Below are 20,291 nucleotides of genomic sequence, written 5' to 3' on the forward strand. Positions count from 1 at the left end.
TTAAGAATTCCAATAGAGCACGGTGTCTGAAGCACTGTTGAAAGCTGCTGCTGCTGTTGGGGGAAGGCAGATTAATATTATTTCTAGCAGAAGTTGAATTCTTAATTGTGATGCTGCTTCTGTGAATTGAGCCTTTGCCCTTCTCAGAGATCAGGTTTTTTGTATTTCAGTAAATATTTATTTGTTAGAGCACTGTATTTCAATAATTGTGCCTGTTGCATCACTTTTATATTGTAATCTTGGCATTTAACGTATCTTTCAGGTGCCTAAAATTTTTTTTCCGTCTTACTCTCTTTCCTTCTCAGCTGCCAGTTAGTGTTGACGTAACTTGCTACTTTTGATCATAGTGGTAGGGGATTGTGTTATCAAGTAACTTGTTCAGGCTGCCAATCACTGGTTTTTATCATTTCTTTGTTTTGAATTGGCTGGCTTTAGAGTTATTGTGATAGTGCCATGATTGTTCCCTCCACTGGAAGATGCCCTCAAATGAGCGTGAGGACGAATGTTTGGAAACATCCCTCCACCTCCAAAATCACATACCTATAAAATGGAGTACAATTGTAAATATTCTTGGACTACTGTATCATCTGATCTTTTTAAAACAGTTTCCCCTTGGTGTGACTAACTTTTTTTTATTTTACATTAATGAGTTCAGCATGCACATTGGTGAACAGATTATTGTAAAATATATTTAGAGGGATCCAGTGAAGGTCATCAACTCTTAATTGTATTGGAAGTGGAGGGCTTTCAGCGTCTGCATGATTAGGCCTTTGTCTTGTGTTAGAGACTAAACGTGTGGAAAGAGACTTTTTTTTTTCATTTTTCATTGTAAATAACCATTGTATACAAGGTATTTATGCACAATTCATTGCACACCAAATACATTGGGGCATAAAAATTAGCACTTATGTTTAATAATCGTAGTTTGCATTGCAGTAGTATCTTTCCATGCACAACCAGAAGCCAGTGTCAGTATTCTTCTGTGGTATTTCCTTGTTTTAGACCCTGCAGGGGGTCACGAGGTGATTACATTGGGGTCACGAGCTGTCAGCCTCCACCCCAAACCCCACTTTGCCTCCAGCATATGTAATGGTGTTATAAATTAAAAACACTTTTTATATATTTAAATGGGCATTGCACTCGAGGCTTGCTATGTGACCAATGTAAAGGTAGGAAAAGAGGTTGGGTGTTGCGGGCTTTAAGGAAATGGAGTTGTGGAGAGAAGCCTCTTTGTTCACTCAGGCTTTGTCTTGACTAGGATGAGTGACTGTGTTTAGGTTGGGTTTCGCTAGCATGTATGAGCAAAGCTCTACCTAAACTCAACCTTTTTCCTAGTCAAGACATGGTCTCACTTGAGGAATCAGCTAATTAATTTCTTTCGGTTTAGGGCAATTTTCTGCTCAGCAAGACAGTTAATTTCTCGTCCGTCCGTCCGTCCCCCCCACATGTATTCAGAGCAGTAATATAAATGAAATGAATGCAGTAATTTAGGTAGGCCATTCCTTTAGTCCTTGAAACACTAGCTTGTCTAAATATGATGCTGAAGTGATTTGAATGTTCATGATCATTAACCTGATCTCCAGGTTATTTACTTCCCATTATTTACTATCAGACTTTGTGTTTTCTAATATCTTTTAAAGATTGCTTTGTAAAGTCACGAAGAAAAATCTGTTGGGGCTTGTGACTTTCATGATCCAATCCAATAGAGAAGGCTGTTCCTCATATGTGAATATGGCCACTTTCTGTTCCCATGGCCTTCCCCATTCAAATGCTATGTAGTGATGAAACTTGGCTTTCCATTTATTTGAAAAAATCGTATAATAGCAGTGTCAAGATTTAAAACTTTAATTTCTCACAAGTATCAGGAAATTCAGAACTCACAGCAACATTATCTCTGTTGTTCCCTTCCTCCCTTGTATGCAATAACGAAAGTGTGTACATTTCAGATTATTAAAAGTGTAGTTTAAACAGTACAAAATTCCATTTATAAGAGTGGATTGATTAGACAATAGTATTAAAACTCATTTTAGGAAGATTTTGTCATCAGTAATCCCTCGAAGTTAAGGATGATTGTCTTGCATGGATTGTCCATTTCAAATTTATCTGTGGGTCCGCTGATGGCTGATAAATCATATTCTGAAGTTGCAGACTCTGCTGAGTTGCAGACGTGTTTCTGAGCAGGGCAGGTGAACCTGGGGTATTGGTTCGGGCCTTAGTACGCTCTTTCTGTCACTTCAGTTTTTCCGTTACATGTAGTTGCATCTGATTCTCAAACTGCTGAGTTCTCTGCCTCAAGCAGTTCCTTAATTGTTGCTGGTCCTGGGTTATACATTTCCATGAGTTGATGTCAATGTTGCATTTTCTCATATTCACCTTGAGGACATCCCTGTAGCGTTTTTTCTGCCCTCCTCTGGCGCATTTGCCTTGGCTGAGTTGAAAGAAGATTATTAGTTTGGGCAGTCTAGAATCAGGCATCCGCTGAAGTTGATGATGATAAATAATCATTGCTTCGATGCTCATAATATTGGCTTGTGAGAGGATGCTGACGTTAGTGCGTCTATCATCCCATTTGATTCGGAGAATCATATGTATACAGCATTGATACTTCTCCAGCACCTTAAGATGTCTCCTGTATGTTGTCTATGTTTCAGCCCTATATAGTAGGGTGGGCATCACAAAGGCTTTATAGACCACAAGTTTGGTTTTGGTTCTGATGTCACAATCTTTAAACATCCTCGTTCTCATGTGACCAAAAGCTCAGCTTGCACATTTGAGCTGCTACTGGATTTCTTCATCAATATCAGCTGTCCGTGGGAGCTGGCTTCCAAGATGCAGGAACTGCGCAACATTGTCTAGAAGGTTTTTGTGGATCTGTATTACTGGTGCTGGGAATTGTGCACCAGGAGTTTGCTGTTGGAGGACCTTTTGTCTTCTGGATGTTAAGCTTTAGTCCCATTGTCTAATATGCTTCATCAAAGACATTGATGATCGCCTGGAAGATCTATTTCTGAGTGAGCACACGCGAAGGTGTCATCATCATACTTCAGCTCACCAACTGAAGTCAACGATGTTTTGAGTCTGGATCAAAAGCAGCCAAGGTTGAACAGCTTGCTCTCCATTTGGTAGCTTAGCTGTACTTCTACCAGGATCTTATTACTGATCAAATAAAGCATTGCAGCAAGGAAGATGGAGAAGAGCATTGATGCCTGTCTTAGCCTTAAAAGGAGCTGTATTAAATCCATCACAGAGGATCACTGCTTGCATGTCATCATGAAGGAGATGAAGAATAGTGACCAATTTCGGTGGACATTCATACTTCAGAAGGATTTCCACAACGGTTCCTTGTTAATGGAGTCAAAGGCCAATGAATTCCAGGCATAGTGGTCTGCTCTCTACATTTTTCCTGCAGCTGCCAAGCAGTGAAGATCCATGTCAATACTGTCTGTGTCATATGGGGATTTAGACCATCTACATCTGGTTAAAGTTGAATATTTTAAAAAAAGTTATAGCAGAGCTACAGTCCTGAATATATAGCCTGAATAGGCCTCATCTTGTCTGTTTGTTTCTAAAAGCTAAATGGGTTTGGGCCTGTTAAGTATTTGGACAGGTGATGACCTGTTCCAAGCTTGTTGCTTCACTGTGAAGGCCTTTGCTTGCACAACTGCAGACTAATTGTGACAAATAAGACCATGTTCTCAAGCATATCGTTTTAACCTATTTACTTGCTGATTATGTGTGAGTCAATTTGTTCATCGCAGGATGAAGTTGTATTATTGTTTTTCTGTACCATTAACTTTAATATTTTGTGAATTTATGTGTGGGTGACAAGTTGAAAAGCCAGGAGTGTTCTGATAATGGCTACAGTTCTAGCTTTAGTCTTTTTCTCTTGCTGAATTCAAACCACTAAACTATCTATCCACCCTGGAACTGTGACAATTTAACTTGGAGCTATTTACATTTCCAAAAGTATCCAATGTGATTATGCCAGGAGTACATAAGCATCTCATATCTCCTCTAAACAATAAGAATAGAAATACATTTTAATTGGATTAATATGGCCTTCCCTATATTAAACATTGTGGAGTCTTTATGTCTCAGTTTGCTTGAGATTTATTTTTGTAGTATGAATGGATGCTGTTTGTGTAACTACCTTGTGAAGTGGTGGGAGACTAAAGGGTTCTAAGGTACATATTTCCATTTTTTTAAATGCTTTCCCAAAATTAAAGAAATGTTTCATTTGGTAATAACTCTTGTCAAGGGTTCCTCCCCCACTCTGAACTCTAGGGTACAGATGTGGGGACCTGCATGAAAAACCTCCTAAGCTTATCTTTACCAGCTTAGGTCAAAACTTCCCCAAGGTACAAAATATTCCACCCTTTTGTCCTTGGATTGGCCGCTACCACCACCAAACAAATACTGGTTACTGGGGAAGAGCTGTTTGGACACGTCTTTCCCCCCAAAATACTTCCCAAAACCTTGCACCCCACTTCCTGGACAAGGTTTGGTAAAAAGCCTCACCAATTTGCCTAGGTGACTACAGACCCAGACCCTTGGATCTTAAGAACAATGAATAATCCTCCCAACACTTGCACCCCCCCTTTCCAGGGAAATGTTGGATAAAAAGCCTCACCAATTTGCATAGGTGACCACAGACCCAAACCCTTGGATCTGAGAACAATGAAAAAGCATTCAGTTTTCTTACAAAAAGACTTTTAATAGAAATAGAAGTAAATAGAAATAAAAAGAAATCCCCCCTGTAAAATCAGGATGGTAAATACCTTACAGGGTAATTAGATTCAAAACATAGAGAACCCCTCTAGGCAAAAACCTTAAGTTACAAAAAAGATACACAGACAGAAATAGTTATTCCATTCAGCACAATTCTTTTCTCAGCCATTTAAAGAAATCATAATCTAACACATACCTAGCTAGATTACTTACTAAAAGTTCTAAGGCTTCATTCCTGGTCTATCTCCGGCAAAGACAGAATGTAGACAGACACACATACCCCCTTTGTTTCTCTCCCTCTCCCAGCTTTTGAAAGTATCTTGTCTCCTCATTGGTCATTTTGGTCAGGTGCCAGCGAGGTTACCTTTAGCTTCTTAACCCTTTACAGGTGAGAGGAGATTTCCTCTGGCCAGGAGGGATTTTAAAGGGGTTTACCCTTCCCTTTATATTTATGACAACTCTCATGAAATTAAATGTCAGTATTGTCTATTGCAATGTCTAATGTAAGGAGGCAGCTATTACTGCACATTTCCTGTATTAAAAACAAACAAACAAACCCCAAATTGCTATTGGAAGGAAAGTGATGTTATTTGTTAGCATCCTGGGTTTCAAGCTAGACTGTCCCAAGAATTTGGCATTCTATCATAATGGAAAGTAGAGATAAAAATAAAGCTGATTTAGGCACTATTCGTAAAGAACTCTATAAATAGCTATGTTTTGTGGCCAAGTAGGCTCTTCTTACAGGTAGTTACACTTTCCCCCCGAGTTGTTCTAGTTCATTTTGGGGTCGGGGGGAATAGTGACTAATGATACAAAGATATGTTGCCAGTGGGAAATAAAGATGGATAGATAAAAAGTGCATTACACTGTTTAGTCATCAGGAACTTCCATAGGTGACTTTAAGTTATTTTAGTTATTTGTATTCTAGTAATGCCTAGGGGTCCTGTGCGTGGACCTGAGCTCCACTGTGCTGTGCGCTGCACAAACATACAACAGCGATGGTCCTTGCCCTGAAGAGCTAGCTTGCAGTCTAAAGAAGCATTGGTGATGTAAATCCATCTGGCAAGAATCCTTAACCAACAAATCTATAAATTTTAAAAACACAGGTACAAACTTCAGAAGTGAGTCAACTTTATTTTGACCAGGTCCCTGCAATTAATGGCATCTTTAGAACAAAAAGTTGTAAAATTCATGATTTCAGCTATTTAAATCTGAAATTTTACAGTGCTGTAACTGTAGGAGTCCTGACCCAAAAAGGAGTTGTGCAGAAGTCGCAAGGTTATTGGGGGGGGTTTGCGGATCTGCTACCCTGACTTCTGCGCAGCTGCTGGCGTTGGCGCTGCCTTCAGAGCTGGGCAGCTGCAGAGCGGCAGCTGCTGGCCAGGAGCCCAGTTCTGAAAGCAGAGCCACCACCAGCAGCAGCACAGAAGTAAGGATGGTATGATATTGCCACCCTTACTTCTGCGCTGCTGCCTGCAGAGCTGGCTCCTCAGTCAACAGCCACCACTCTCTGTCCACCCAGCTCTGAAGGCATCAGTATGGTCTTGACACCCTTACTTCTGCACTCTTGCTGGCTGGAAGCTACCTTCAGAGCTGGGTGCTTGGTTAGCAGCCGCTACCCTCCGGCCGCCCAGTTCTGAAGGCAGTGGAGAAGTAAGGACTGCAATACTGCAACCCCCCTGCAACTCCCTTTTGGGTCACGACCCCCAATTTCAGAAATGTTCGTCTCCCCTGTGAAATCTGTACAGTGTAGGGTAAAAGCACACAAAAGACCAGATTTCATGGGAGGAGACCGGATTTCACGGTCCATGATTCGTTTTTCATGGCCAAGAATTTGGTAGAGCCCTACTAATGGGAAATGGAAGCAAAATCCCTCAGGGACAAACATCTAGGTTCCACTGACTTATGATTAAACCCACTACTGAGTGAGTAGTCAAAGTGAACTGTGGTTCAGGAGTCGGGAGTAAAGAAGTTCATCAGCTCGGCTGAATCCTGTTGTCACTTTGATAGTGTTAGGCTAAAAAGGGGAGACGGGGACAATCCTCATTTGTTAGGGTTAAGCAGCTTTAAGCCACAAAACCACATCGTGGACCTAGTTAATACGTGGTTGTTGGGGCAGTGGGCACGAGAGGCAGTCTAATTTGAAACATACTGAGGGGAAGTGGGATAATCGACTTGAGGTCTACCATTGTAATTCCATTCTCGTGTTTGTCTTCATGTGTACTGACTGATATACTACAGTACAAAATATATATAGTACATTCGCTAGGATAGCATGAAGTATCATAGTTTAAAATGAATTACAGCTGACAAAATATATGAATTAATTATTCAGTGCCTATAAAATGTGCTAGGTAGTTTAAAGACCAAATAAGAGATATTAGGCCCTGAAGAGATTACACTCACATTTTAGAAATAAAACAATGAGTGAGAGAGTAGTTGGCAGTAAGAGCAATTGGGTACGGAAGGGCAAGGTTTACAGTAACAATCAGTTCTGGTATGTGCATATTTTTTCTTTATAATTTCTTAATATGTGTTTTATGATCAATTATCCTTTACTTTTTTACTCTGCTTGCTAATTGGTATAATTCATCAATGATGCATCTCTCAGTCATTTCTATAAATTAGAAAAGTTCTATTGTGTTTGACTTTTGAGGTCCAGAATAAGTGACTGCTCAGGGAGCCAGTCAGACTGCAGTTAATTGCAAAAATAATCTGGTTGGCTGATCTTCCAGATCTCACTATTGCTGACCATTATGGAGTCAGATGAAAACCTTGCTGTGCTAAGTCTTCCTTTTTTTGTTTGTAACTATGTTAGTAGGGTGACTAGCTCTCCCTAAACACCAGGAATGTGCCTACATTTTAGCAAAATGTAGGTGTCCCCATTTCTGTGAACATTGCAGAGTAGTCATTAGAAGGATCTGAGCTGGTAAAATGGCTGGATGGCTACTACTTCAAGGGTCTGCCCCTACCAGGCCTGTAATATATTTGACACTCTACATTTTAATAATTATCCAGAGACAAATCCACATTGGATTGGGAAGGCGGGGAAGGAAAGAGTTGTTTAGGATAGGTTAGAGTGGGCATCATTGTCTTTCAGTTCTTCAAGTGCTTGCTTATGTCCATGCCACATTAGGTGTGCATGCCCATGCTAGTGAGTGACCCACACTCCAGTTGTCTCAGGTGTCTTGGAGAGGTTCACATAAGAGAACGTTGTCAGATTTGTCGGAACTTTAAGCCTCGTATGAAGAAAGACAGAGAAGCTAGACTTAGGGCTATCCTATTGGAAACTGCTCTGAGACCAGTGTCTGAGCCAAGCTGCTTGGATTCAGCACCAAGCACTTTGGCGTCGGTTCGAAGTGCCCCTCCGGAGCTGCATGTTTCCCGGCATTGTTCTCCATCTCTGGTGCCAAGGAAGAAACATAAAAGCAGCGCTCTGAGAGAGGGTGCTCTCCGGTGCTGAAGAAAGGTACGTTCCCAGCACCAGGACCTCCAGTGTCTTTGAGGGGCAAGCTGACCTTGCTTTCTTCTACGAAGTTGACCTTGGTCCGGCACCAGTCCCTGGTCCCTTGGTACTGAATGGCAGACGTAAGGGATATCGTTCCTCTGTGGTCACCCTGGAAGGACTCTTTGTTGGAGTGTGAAGTGGAGCTCTACACCCATCCCAAGAACCACCATTGGTATCCCCCTTACATACTGCCAGACCCCAGTGCCTGTCCCCCCACCGATACGTGGCCAGATGGACAGTGGCCTATGCAGTGGCCATTCTGGAACCTGTAGGAGTTTCCCTGGTACCAGGTCCCTTGTCCAACCGGTCATACTTGGTTGCTTCCGCTCCCACACTGCTCCATTTGCACCTGCCCCAGTGTAGATAATAGAGGCGGAAGAAGAGGAAAAAGCTCCCACTCTGTTGCAGGCCTCTTTCTCCTCTTCCCCGGGTGAGGGCATTTCAGGACTAAGCAGCTCGCTTAGCCCACCAGGAGCTTCTAAAGAGGATAGCAACTAACGTGGGGCTAGAGGTTGAGGAACTTAAGGAATTATCCCACAGCCTCATTGACATTCTGGCTGCACCAGTGCTGTCTAAGGTGGCCCTATCCATTAACAAGGCTGTAATGGGTCTGTCAAAGCCCTGTGGCAGACGCCATCTTCTCTCCCTCCCACTTTGAAGAGGGCAGAGAAGAAATACTCGTATCCCTTGGGTGGCACACAGTATCTATACTCCCCCTCCTTCTGGGTCCCTAGTTGTATCGGCACCCAATGAGAGGGATAGAGAGGGCCGACCAAGTGGTACCCCCAAACAGGACTTGAAGAAACTGGATCTGTTTGGCAGGAAAAATTATTCAACAGGTGGATTGTAGTTGCATATCTCAAACCAGCAAGCCTTGCTGGGGAGATACAATTACATTTTGTGCCACATGCAAGGCTCCACCTCAGACCCCTGCAGATGTGGTTAGCTTCAGTATACTCACTGAATGGACACCACTTGGACTTGGTGCTTACTGTTTCAGCCCAGGTCGTCGCCTCCCTCAACTGATGGATGGCACCCCCAATTGGCAATGGCAGGTGTCTTTTGTTACCCCCTAGATGTCTGTGTTGCTGGTGTCAGACACTTCTAATCTAGGTTGGGGAGCCCACCTAGATTGCCTCAGGACACAGAGTCTATGGTACCAGGAAGAGCTCTCCCTGCACATAAGTGTCAGGGAGCTCAGAGGGTCCACTTAGTTTGACAAGTGTTTCTTCCCCTGATCATGAGCAAACACTGGAAGAAAAAAAGTTTACAAATCTTTCCATAACTGTTGTTTCTGAAGATGAGTTTCTGAAGATAAATTCTGTGCACTGGGGAGAAAATCCAGTATATAGTAAACTTACAGTTTACTGAAAAATTTAATCCCTTGTGGATAGTTTTCCACATGAAACAGAAAACCACCATACAGATATTTACTTAATTAGTATCTATTGGCCAGAAGACACTTAGAAGTCTCAATCACCTCTAGTCCTTGAGAAGGTGACCGCTTTCTGTCAGGATTTTTGTTAAACTTTTGCATAAACTTGTATCTAGACTTGGGGATAATTAGCATGGGTAGATAATTAGTGGTAATATTCATATTCATACAAAACAACCTAGCTGAGAGCATTAAAAAAAAAACTTCACAGTAATTATCTACTGAAAGTAATGAAATCTACTATACTTCATCACTGTCTGCGTTCACTAACACACCCACTGCAGTTCCAGAACCTTATAAATTCAAGATGCTGATTTTATTCTTATATAATCTTTTGAAATAATTAAGATAATTATTTCACTTCTTTGAAAATTAGAAATGAGGAAAGCAGGGAGATATGCTTGTTAGGAAGTAGGCTATTCTGGCTTAATCGGCAGGCATATTTGAGAGTCATCTTGTGCCTTTTGTACAAAAGCCATTTGAACCCTATCACAATGACGGTTCTGTGGGGTGTTGCTGGGGCGACTGGAGTGAAATAGTGAGATTGTGATTTTAAAGTGCAGTAGCTATTGTGCACTACCACTGTGTGGGCACTTATTCCTCACTGCTGGCCTTTTTGTGCTTTAGTTTTATCCACTTCCCAAGTATAGAATAGGAGTCTCAGCATGGGGAGCTAGTGCAGAATAGCTATTTTCCACAGACAAGCCCTGAAACTCATCATATCTGATAGCTAATTTGGGCTTGGGTGGCTAGTCAGAGCCTCTGCCAGTGCAGCAATGTCCACAAGTTGTTTTTCCTATGCCAGCATGAGCCCCACTAACAAAAGTCTGTCTATCCAGGATGGGAGGCTTGTTCCCTTCTGCAGTGTAGACATACCCAACAGGACCTCTGGAACTTTTGAGACTTAAAGGGATATTATGTGGGGTTGGCCACTTAAGGGAAAAACTGCACAGAAAATTAGGGATTCACATGGATCTTTTCAGACCCAACTGTGAACTTTATCCACTTAAACTGATCTGCCCTTTGAGAATATCTTCTGAGCAACTAGGAGGTCTTGAGGTGTTCGGACAAAAACATCCTAATCATTAGCCTTCTAGGAGCTATGTGAGCAGGGAACATAATGCTTCCTTTGGATGTGGAGAGATGCTCTCACAGTTTGTAGAAGGCTAATGATTTGGATGTGAATAGCTCTGTGGCCATTGCAATACCAGCGGAGGCTCTGACTCGCCATCTGAGCTCAAGCGAATGCTATTTCTCTTTCCTCCCCCGAGTCTGAGCTTGGTTGGTTAGCCTGAGCCTCCACTGGTGCGGCAACATTCACTCAAGCTGGCTTTTAGCATGCTAGCATGAGCTGTGGTAACCTGACCATCCAGGCTGGGAGGCTCGCTCCCAGCTGCAGCATAGATATACACTTAGGGCTTGCTGCAGCCTGTGCAAAAGAGAAGGATAAGATTGTAGCTTGCTCAAGTCAAACCCAGGGAAAACCAACTGTGCATGTCCTTTTTTGTTTTGTTTTTAAACCTTCCCTGAATACCTGGCCCAGATGCTTGCCGGGTCTTTCAGCTTGTCTCTTTCAGTCTGTTCGATCATGGTTCTTAGGAAGAATTTACTTCTCTCTACCTTTTTATCTCTCCTGTGTGTTGCAAATATTAGAACTTCAACTGAGCCAAGCTAACCTCCTACCTGCTCCATGTTGGGCTTGCAGAGCTCCCTTTATGTCCCTCAGGATGTATTGGGTTTGTACACCTCAGTGTAAGCACCATTGCTGAAAGTGTGGTTGAGGCATAGTGGAGAGTGGCCTTGTACTTTCTGCAACTACAGATATTACACAAGACTAGATCTTAGTATCTATTGAGCACCCGTCTCCAACTCAGCACATTGCTGACTGCTGTTAACCTTTTAGTACTTCAGTCAGTTTTCAGTCTACGTCAGAGTTCGTATCCAAGCCAATTTGAATTAATTTTTCAAGTAAGATTTTTATTAGCAATACTATCAAACACCTAAGTCAAGTTCTAAATATTCATTTACTCTGTTCTCTTCACCTGCCAACTTCGTAATTCTCTCACAAAAACCTGTTCCATTTGTCTGGCAAGATCTTTTCTTGTAAATCCCCCCTTGCATGGTCGCAGAGACCGGGCTCCAGCCTGAGCCTGAACACAGCAGTTAAAACAGCCCCATTGCCTGAGCCACACCAGCTCAAGTCAACTGAGGTGGGTCAGCTGTGGATGTTTAATTGAAGTGTAGACGTACCCTTTGAGTCTTACAGCATCTAGTGGACATCTATTACAGCAGAAGTCTTGAGAAAGATTGCTTTTCTGTAACTATTGTTCTCTGTAAGATACATAGAAGAAATAAGACTTTATTACAACTAATAAAGAGCTCTGAAATCTGTTTTAAAATATCCTGCTAAATATTATAATTGCTCAATTTTTTTGCATAGAAAGGAATTGATTGCTCAAGATGCTAAGGGTCGCAATGGTGTTACTTCAGTGGCAGTGAGCAATACCCCGTGCTGAATCTAGGGGGTTTGAAACTAAGCTATGGGAGTTTTTTATCAGGACAGAGTAGGGATCAATTTCAGTTCTTTATCCTCAGTGAACACTTGCACGTAAGTAATTTTCTTGATTTTTTTGTTTGTTTGTTTGTTTGGTGTATAGGCCTGGTTAGTGGGGAGTTGTGTTTTTTTGTTTTTTTTAAACCTACCTGGTACATTATCATTCTGTATCAAATGTTATGGAATCCTCTAGGATGATAAATTATATCTACTTCATATATCTGAATTTATATTTTAACATGTTTTTATATTTTAAAAAGGTATCTCTTGAAAAACTGTTCCTGTTTTTACACTTTTTACTGTCTGAGAATAGGACTATGTTAATATAGTTTTGTTGGCTACAGCTAATTAAATCTTTTTATAGGCTGTTTCATGGAATCACAGTAGCTGTTAGCTGATTGCTATAATGATACTAATACCCAATGCTGACTGCTGGAGACACAGAATTGGCTACTGAGTTTAGAATAAGATCAATATTTTTACAACAGTATAAAATTCTAACTACCATATTTAGCTGAAGTTGAACGTGTCTCAATATAAAATTTCTCACTTACTTTGTTTTTACTCAAAAATATATCTGGTTGTGATGTCTAACAGTTGACAGACTTCTTCATAAGTCTTTCATCAGCTATTTGTGATGTAGATCCATGATTGTCTTGTTTTGTGGGTGATTTGATTGCAGTGTTGGTAGGAAGTTTTTTAATGATCCAACTTTCTCAATGAGCCTGAAGTCTCTAGTTGTCCTTAGCAAAGAGTGCCACTGCCTCTGTTGACAATACTCTTTAGTGTTCTTTCTGCTTCATTGCTATGATTTTCCCTGAGAGCAGCTTGGCTTCATTTCTATAGAAAACCATGAGAGCCAGTGGCCATTTTAAAAGAGGGCATCTTAATTGAGGGCAACCTATGGCCTGAGTGTCACTGAGAGCCATAGCAGATGGTGGCCATTCTGAGAGTACTTCTTTGTGGAATTGTCTGGAAGAATGTCTCTGGTGAAGGAGGAAATTTTAGTTTTGAAGAATAACAGCAAACAATGGCCATTAATACTAAACATTTCTTTTCAGAAACTACCTGTTATACCAAATCTACTCAACAGTGAGGGCAGGAGGGATGGGGAAGATGCACTCACACTGGCTGCTTTGCTGCTCTAACAAAGTTGTTGGGGTGGAAGGAGAAGTGGCAGGGAAGAAACATCTTATGTTCAATAGACATAGCTTGAGGTGTGCTGTTTTCTTTCAGTTTCTACCTTCAGGAGTCCATTTCTTAGTCTTTTTATATCCCACCATGTTTGAGGTTGGAAGAAATTGATTGGGAGTAGGAAGATTCCCTGTGCAATAGGGACCTGTTCCTGACCCAATGCTATTAAAGATTTTTCTTTTAAAGTTCTAGTAGAAAAAACAAAATCATTGCTGGTAACATTTGCAAATGAGACAGGTGGTGGACTGGCTACTCTGCTACTGCATGTTTCTCTGCCCAGTCCCCAGTATCCTGGCTGCTTAGATTGAATATGATTGTTGTGATAGTACAGAGTCTGCTCCTCTGCTCTTTCCCAAACTTTTGATTTGTAGTCGTCCTATTCAGGGATCAACACCATTACTGTTGCTCAGACCTTTTCCAAGCAACAGAATGAGATTGGCCTGGCTTTGGTGAGTTTCACTGGTGTGCGCAGGGTTCTGATCGTAGCATCTGTAAAATATTAGCTGCTGAGGAAGTGGAGGTGTGCTTGAAGAGTGGGGAGGAGGGGTCACATAAAATAAAACACCGCCAACTTTACTCTCTTTGATGCAAGATTATAGTTGCTAGGGTACAAGACTTGAGTGACCCAGAGCCACTGAGAATCTGAAACTTCCTTAGTTTCAATAACTAATTTTTTAACATTTCTACAGACACTGTCAAAGTCAGTTTTTGGAAACAAGTTAACTTTTAAAAATCTCATGTGAAATAGTATGTCCTGAATTGTTCACTGAAGAAATCCTTCTTGAAGTTGTTCATGAATGTTTTCTTCCTTCTCTAGAGGAGTCCAGAGTGCAACAAAACTAGACATTCTTGTGCCCATTCTTCCTCCCCTTTTTCTCTGTGCACCTGTCTACTGCCTGTTGACTTTGTTTCAGCTTCGCTGCTGCTATTACTGATAGATACTCTCTTCCAGGGCCTGGACAAGAATGTGCTCCTGAACTCGTCACAGAGCTGTGCATGAATCCTGAAACTGACTGTACTGGAAGTGCTGTCCAATGCACATAGTAAACTGAAAAAATAGAGGAAAATATTTTTCTTCATTTCAGTTACAGTAATCTTGTAAAAACAGTAGGCACAATAAAAATGTAACCTCTAGTTACTCCCATACTTTTCAATAAATTATCTATTAGTACATTTTTTAAAGCATAAATCTTCCTTTTAAATATCCTGGCTTTAGTATACAACATAAGAACATAAGAATGGCTATACTGGGTCAGACCAAAGGTCCATCCAGCCCAGTATCCTGTCTACTGACAGTGGCCAATTCCAGGTGCCCCAGAGGGAGTGAACCTAACAGATAATGATCAAGTGATCTCTCTCTCTTGCCATCCATCTCCACCCTCTGACAAACAGAGGCTAGGGACACCGTTCCTTACCCATCCTGGCTAATAACTATTAATGGACTTAACCTCCATGAATTTATCCAGTTCTCTTTTAAACCCTGTTATCGTCCTAGCCTTCACCACCTCCTCAGGCAAGGAGTTCCACGGGTTGACTGTGCTCTGAGTGAAGAAGAACTTCCTTTTATTTATTTTAACCCTGCTGCCCATTAATTTCATTTGGTGGCCCCTAGTTCTTATATTTTGGGAACAAGTAAATAACTTTTCCTTATTCACTTTCTCCACACCACTCATGATTTTATATACCTCTATCATATCCCTCCTTAGTCTCCTCTTTTCCAAGTTGAAAAGTCCTAACCTCTTTAATCTCTCCGCATATGGGACCCGTTCCAAATCCCTAACTGTTTTAGTTGCCCTCTTCCGAACCTTTTCTAGTGCCAGTATATCTTTTTTGAGATGAGGGGACCACATCTATATGCAGTATTCAAGATGTGGGCATACCATGGATTTACATAAGGGCAGTAAGATATTCTCCGTCTTATGCTCTATCCCTTTTTAAATGATTCCTAACAGCCCGTTTGCTTTTTTGACTGCCGCTGCACACTGTGTGGATGTTTTCAGAGAACTATTCACAATGATTGCAAGATCTTTCCTGATTAGTTGTAGCTAAATAAGCCCCCATCATATTGTATGTATAGTTGGGGTTATTTTTTGTACATTTATCCACATTAAATTTCATTTGCCATTTTGTTGCCCAATCACTTAGTTTTGTGAGATCTTTCTGAAGTTCTTCACAGTCTGCTTTGGTCTTAACTATCTTGAGCAGTTTAGTATTGTCTGCAAACTTTGCCACCTCACTGTTTACCCCTTTCTCCAGATCATTTATGAATAAGTTGAGGATTGGTTCTAGGACTGACCCTTGGGGAACACCACTTATAACCCCTCTCCATTCTGAAAATTTACCATTTATTCCTACCCTTCGTTCCCTGTCTTCTAACCAGTTCTCAATCCATGAAAGGATCTTCCCTCTTATCCCATGACAACTTAATTTACATAAGAGCCTTTCGTGAGGGACCTTGTCAAAGCTTTCTGGAAATCTAAGTACACTATGCTGTAATGAATTTATAAACTGCAATATTGGTGAACAAAGTGCAAACTGGTCATCTGTTTTATACTATTTGATGGATTAAGAGAGTCATGGCAGCTTCCAATACTCTGAACCTTCAGTGAGCTTTGCATGGGCACAGGAGTCCACCTACATGGTACTCATTGCGGTATAAGGGGACAAGGAACTATTTTCTCACTGTATAACAGACTCTCAGGGAGACATACCTTTCAGCTTCAAGACTAAAACCCCGATTGCACTTAACACAACAGTAGGGTCTGGGTGGAGTAAGCAGAGGCTTTTGATAATGGGCCTCAGCGTTTGTTTTCTTTGATAACTTTGGGCTTGTCTACACCTGGAGTTACTCAGGAATAGTTATTCTGGAGTAAGTGTAGACAAGCCCTAACTTCAGTTTCTTCACAGATGCATTGTTCTTGTTTTGTTCACTGATCTCTAGGAAAGTCTTTTGCATCCTGAATTAATGCATCCACTGCTGGTCATCCCACTTTTGCTCCTCCTCTGTCCTGCCATACACTGTGTTGAGTGATCCCAAGTGGTTCTCCATCAAGTAAAGATGCTCCAGATAAATGCTCTGCAGAAGTAACTGCCTGATTTCAGTGACCTGTTGCTGTAGCAATATTGCCATGGCATCCAAAGCCCTACAAAGCTGTGCTGCCAAATCCAGCCACTCCCTGAACCTGCCAGTGTACGTGCATCATCCTGTTTGTATTAATGACTGTCAGGATCATGGCACTCTGCAGAGCTTCCTCCATGCTGCCTGACAGCAGTTCAAAAATGGCACTGGCAAAAAGTAATGGATGTCAGTCTAGGAATCATGAGACTGTTAATTTTTTCTCATGCGTGTGCACAGACAGCGTTCCAGTGGGTGTCCCAAAATGCACCAGGAGAAAAATCAGAGAATAGAGTTGAGCGACGGAATGTTGTACTGTCTGATATCTGTCCAGAATGCTAAGTGGATAATTTGAACAAGTGCAGAGGTATGTGAATGCAGTGATTAACGAGGAAAGTATCTTAACCCAGTATAACATAGCAGTACGGATACACTTCAGTTTGATTTAGTTACATTACTACAATTAGAGTGGACATACTAATTTGATGTAACATTCCCATGGAGACAAGCCCTATATTGCACATGGCAACATTATCTAGATGCTGCTTTTGGAAGTCTGGTCCTCTGTACTGCAGCAAATGGATAGTGGCCCATCCTTTATTTCAGGGGTGGGGGATAATTACTGCTTTTCTTGCTCATTTGGGTTCTGAAAAGTCATCTTATACCAGCCCAGACATTATCATCCATTTTGGTGGTGGAGATAATTCTAGTCTACCAGTCCGCTGTTAGTAGTTCAGTTTGTTGCGTTTTTTTGCTTGGAAAGTCTCCAAGTGAGTTATTTCAGTCAGCAAGCACCCATGTGAATGCTGTCATCAGAAATGTGTTCTTTTCATGCGTCCATCTGCTGGTATAATGAAGTAACTCACTTTTCCAGAGAAATCTAAGGGGATTTGAAGAAACCAAACCAAGATGTAAAATGTTACCTTCAGCTACTCTGGCTGGCTGGTTTGTTTTTGTCCTTAAAGTTGAAAATACAGCTACAGATAACACTAAAAAAAAATCTGACTAAAAACTTAGAAAATGTTTAGATACCACTGTGATGAGAGCCATATAAGTACTTAAAAAATCCTATCCATTTACTATTTTTTTTTTTTAAAATCCCATTGCTTATAATATGAAATGGAAAAGGTAAAATAGTCATTTTCTTTCTAAAAATAATGCTATCTGCACAGCAACACCAGTTTTGCACAATATTTACTGTTTGTGTCAGTTAAAAATAATAATTTCATAATAATAAATTTCTTATGCTGGGAGATGTGCTATAGAATTTTAAGGGAGAGAATGACTAAAATCCCCCCCCCCCCAACAGCCATTTTATAGCACGTTTACAGCTTCACAAGGCTTTTGCATCACTTGATACTGAATTGCTAACGAAGAGCTCAATATAGCTTCTGATGCGTTTTAGTTTCTCTGTGTGGTGACTGGCTAGGGTGTTACTGACATCACAATATACAGCTGTTGATTTTCTATTGTCTCTGAGGCTTCAGCAAGTGCCTTAACAGATTGCTTCAGCAGGTACCTACAAATGCTTGAATGATAAGCTAAGTGTATTTGTGCAGTAAGCTCTTTAAAGGAACAATACAGGTATGAGATACTATGGAAGGCATATCTTCAGTAACTCTGCATAATGAAGCTAAATGCCAGTATGATCCAGGTATGTGAATTCTGCAATGTAATGTTTAAAACACAATATGAAAAGAATGCTAAAAATCTCTACAGATTGGCTGTAACCAATAATTGTTCTCATTTGATTCATGTTCTTACAAAAGCGATGTTTAGGCCTAAGCAGTTAGCATGGAAAATGTTAATAACTGTTAACAACATAGATATTAAAAGAGAAACTGTAGATTACTTGTTTTAACACAGATGCCCACAAAAATACTCTATATATTTGTTCATGAATGTATGAATGTGTGTCAACTGGTTTGAGAGAGGCATTCTTGCTAGATTATTTTTACAACTGAATAGTGTATACTACTGCCAGAATCAGAAAAACTATTGTAAATTTATCCTTTTGTTAAGACATAATTTGCTTATGTTGCAAAAATGGAATGTTGTTCAGTTGCACTATTTAAAATGGGGAAAAAGTGTTCACTTTATAGTACTGGTCTCTTGCCATTGTGCTGATGAAACAGCTTAACTGTAATTAAGCTAAATGTTTTCTTTTATAAAGATATTGATAGATAAAATGTTTGAACTGGAAATAGACTTTTGCTCTAGGTTCATTTTGAAAAGGCTGTGTAAGACATGATAGATGTATTTAAACCTATGTAGGGCATTAATCTCATTTTTATGTCATAGAACAAATTCAATTTATATGAGAAAATGATCTTTTTCAGTAGATTAGAAAAGGACTGCTGATTTCTTCAAGATTGGCACTTCCATTTTTTTAATTTAGAAGTTAATGCGCTAACAAAACAAAGCCCAGAACGGTCATTGCTTTGATTATAGAAGAAAGCTATACCCCCCAAAAAACAAGAAAACTACTGTTAATCAAAGGACTGTTTTCAGTTTTGTTTTTAATTATGTAGTTTGAAAATTCTGATATTAATTATCTGTAGGTTATGTACAGATCAATTATATTTCTTATCAGTTCAAAAATATATGTACACTCCATTCTTTTTTTTTTTTTCTGTGCACTGGCATTTTACATGGCTTTTGAAAATACAGGTTGGAAAAATTAGTTGGTATTGGCTTATAGGCACGTTGTAACTTTATGGTGAAAACTAATAGTATAATATATCAAAAATATAGTAATTTACCAAATCATTAGATCTTTTTACTGCAGTACATTTTGTGTCAGAATTGATGTCCATCATAATTCCTGTGTGGTGTTTAAACTTTTCCTGGGTAATTGTCTCCTTTTGGTTACTAACAGTTGTGGTACAGGTTGGTTACCTGGAAGCCATGAACAGATTAAAGGCTTTGCGCTGTTAAAATTAGAAATCTATTCAAGCCATCAACAATAGGAACTTAAAACTCATATCTTAGACATTTTCATGTTGAAGTCACCTTTCCATTTCTGTGCATGGAAATAAAAGAAAAAATGAAAGCCCCCACATTTTAACAATAAAAATCTAATTGTAAAAAAATATTTTCTGGTTTAATGATTTTTGGGGGTGGGGTTAGTAAAGTTGTTGTGGGCTGCTTATTTATTTCACATTCATTATGTATTTCACATTCATTTTGAACTTAAATGAAGATTTGGGGCCATTTAAGTACCTTGCTAAATAATTAAAATCGTAACCATTTAAAATGATTACCAGTGATTAAACAATGTGTCCCTTTAGAATATGCCAAACCATGTTCTGAATATTTTGAGATTTTAATGGAAGTGTACTATAGTCTGAGTATAAAGCAGCATTTTGCTGACGCAAACTTTTTTTTAATGTGATCTATGCTTTCTCTTCGCTGTTTTGAGCAGTTAAGTGAAAGCATTTATTTTTCTTGCGTTTAGTGAAAAAATACTTTTTATATCTAATTTTTTTTAATGTTCTGTGTTGTATTTTTGGTAATATTAAATTGTTGCAGAGCTAAAGAAATGGCTGTTAAAGAACGTATGTTCAGATACGTATTTTGGTAAATACTAAATCTTGTACATAAATAGAGAAAAACCTTTTTAAAAGGTTTATGTACTAGAAAAAAAAATAATGTGCACCATGATGTGTATTACTTAAGAAAACGGACCTGGCTTTTACCTAGGTACAATGCAGCACACACAGTACATCGCTTTAATAACTGATCCAATACCAATAGA

This window comes from Natator depressus, chromosome 11, assembly GCF_965152275.1.
Source record: "Natator depressus isolate rNatDep1 chromosome 11, rNatDep2.hap1, whole genome shotgun sequence".
Taxonomy (NCBI): domain Eukaryota; kingdom Metazoa; phylum Chordata; order Testudines; family Cheloniidae; genus Natator; species Natator depressus.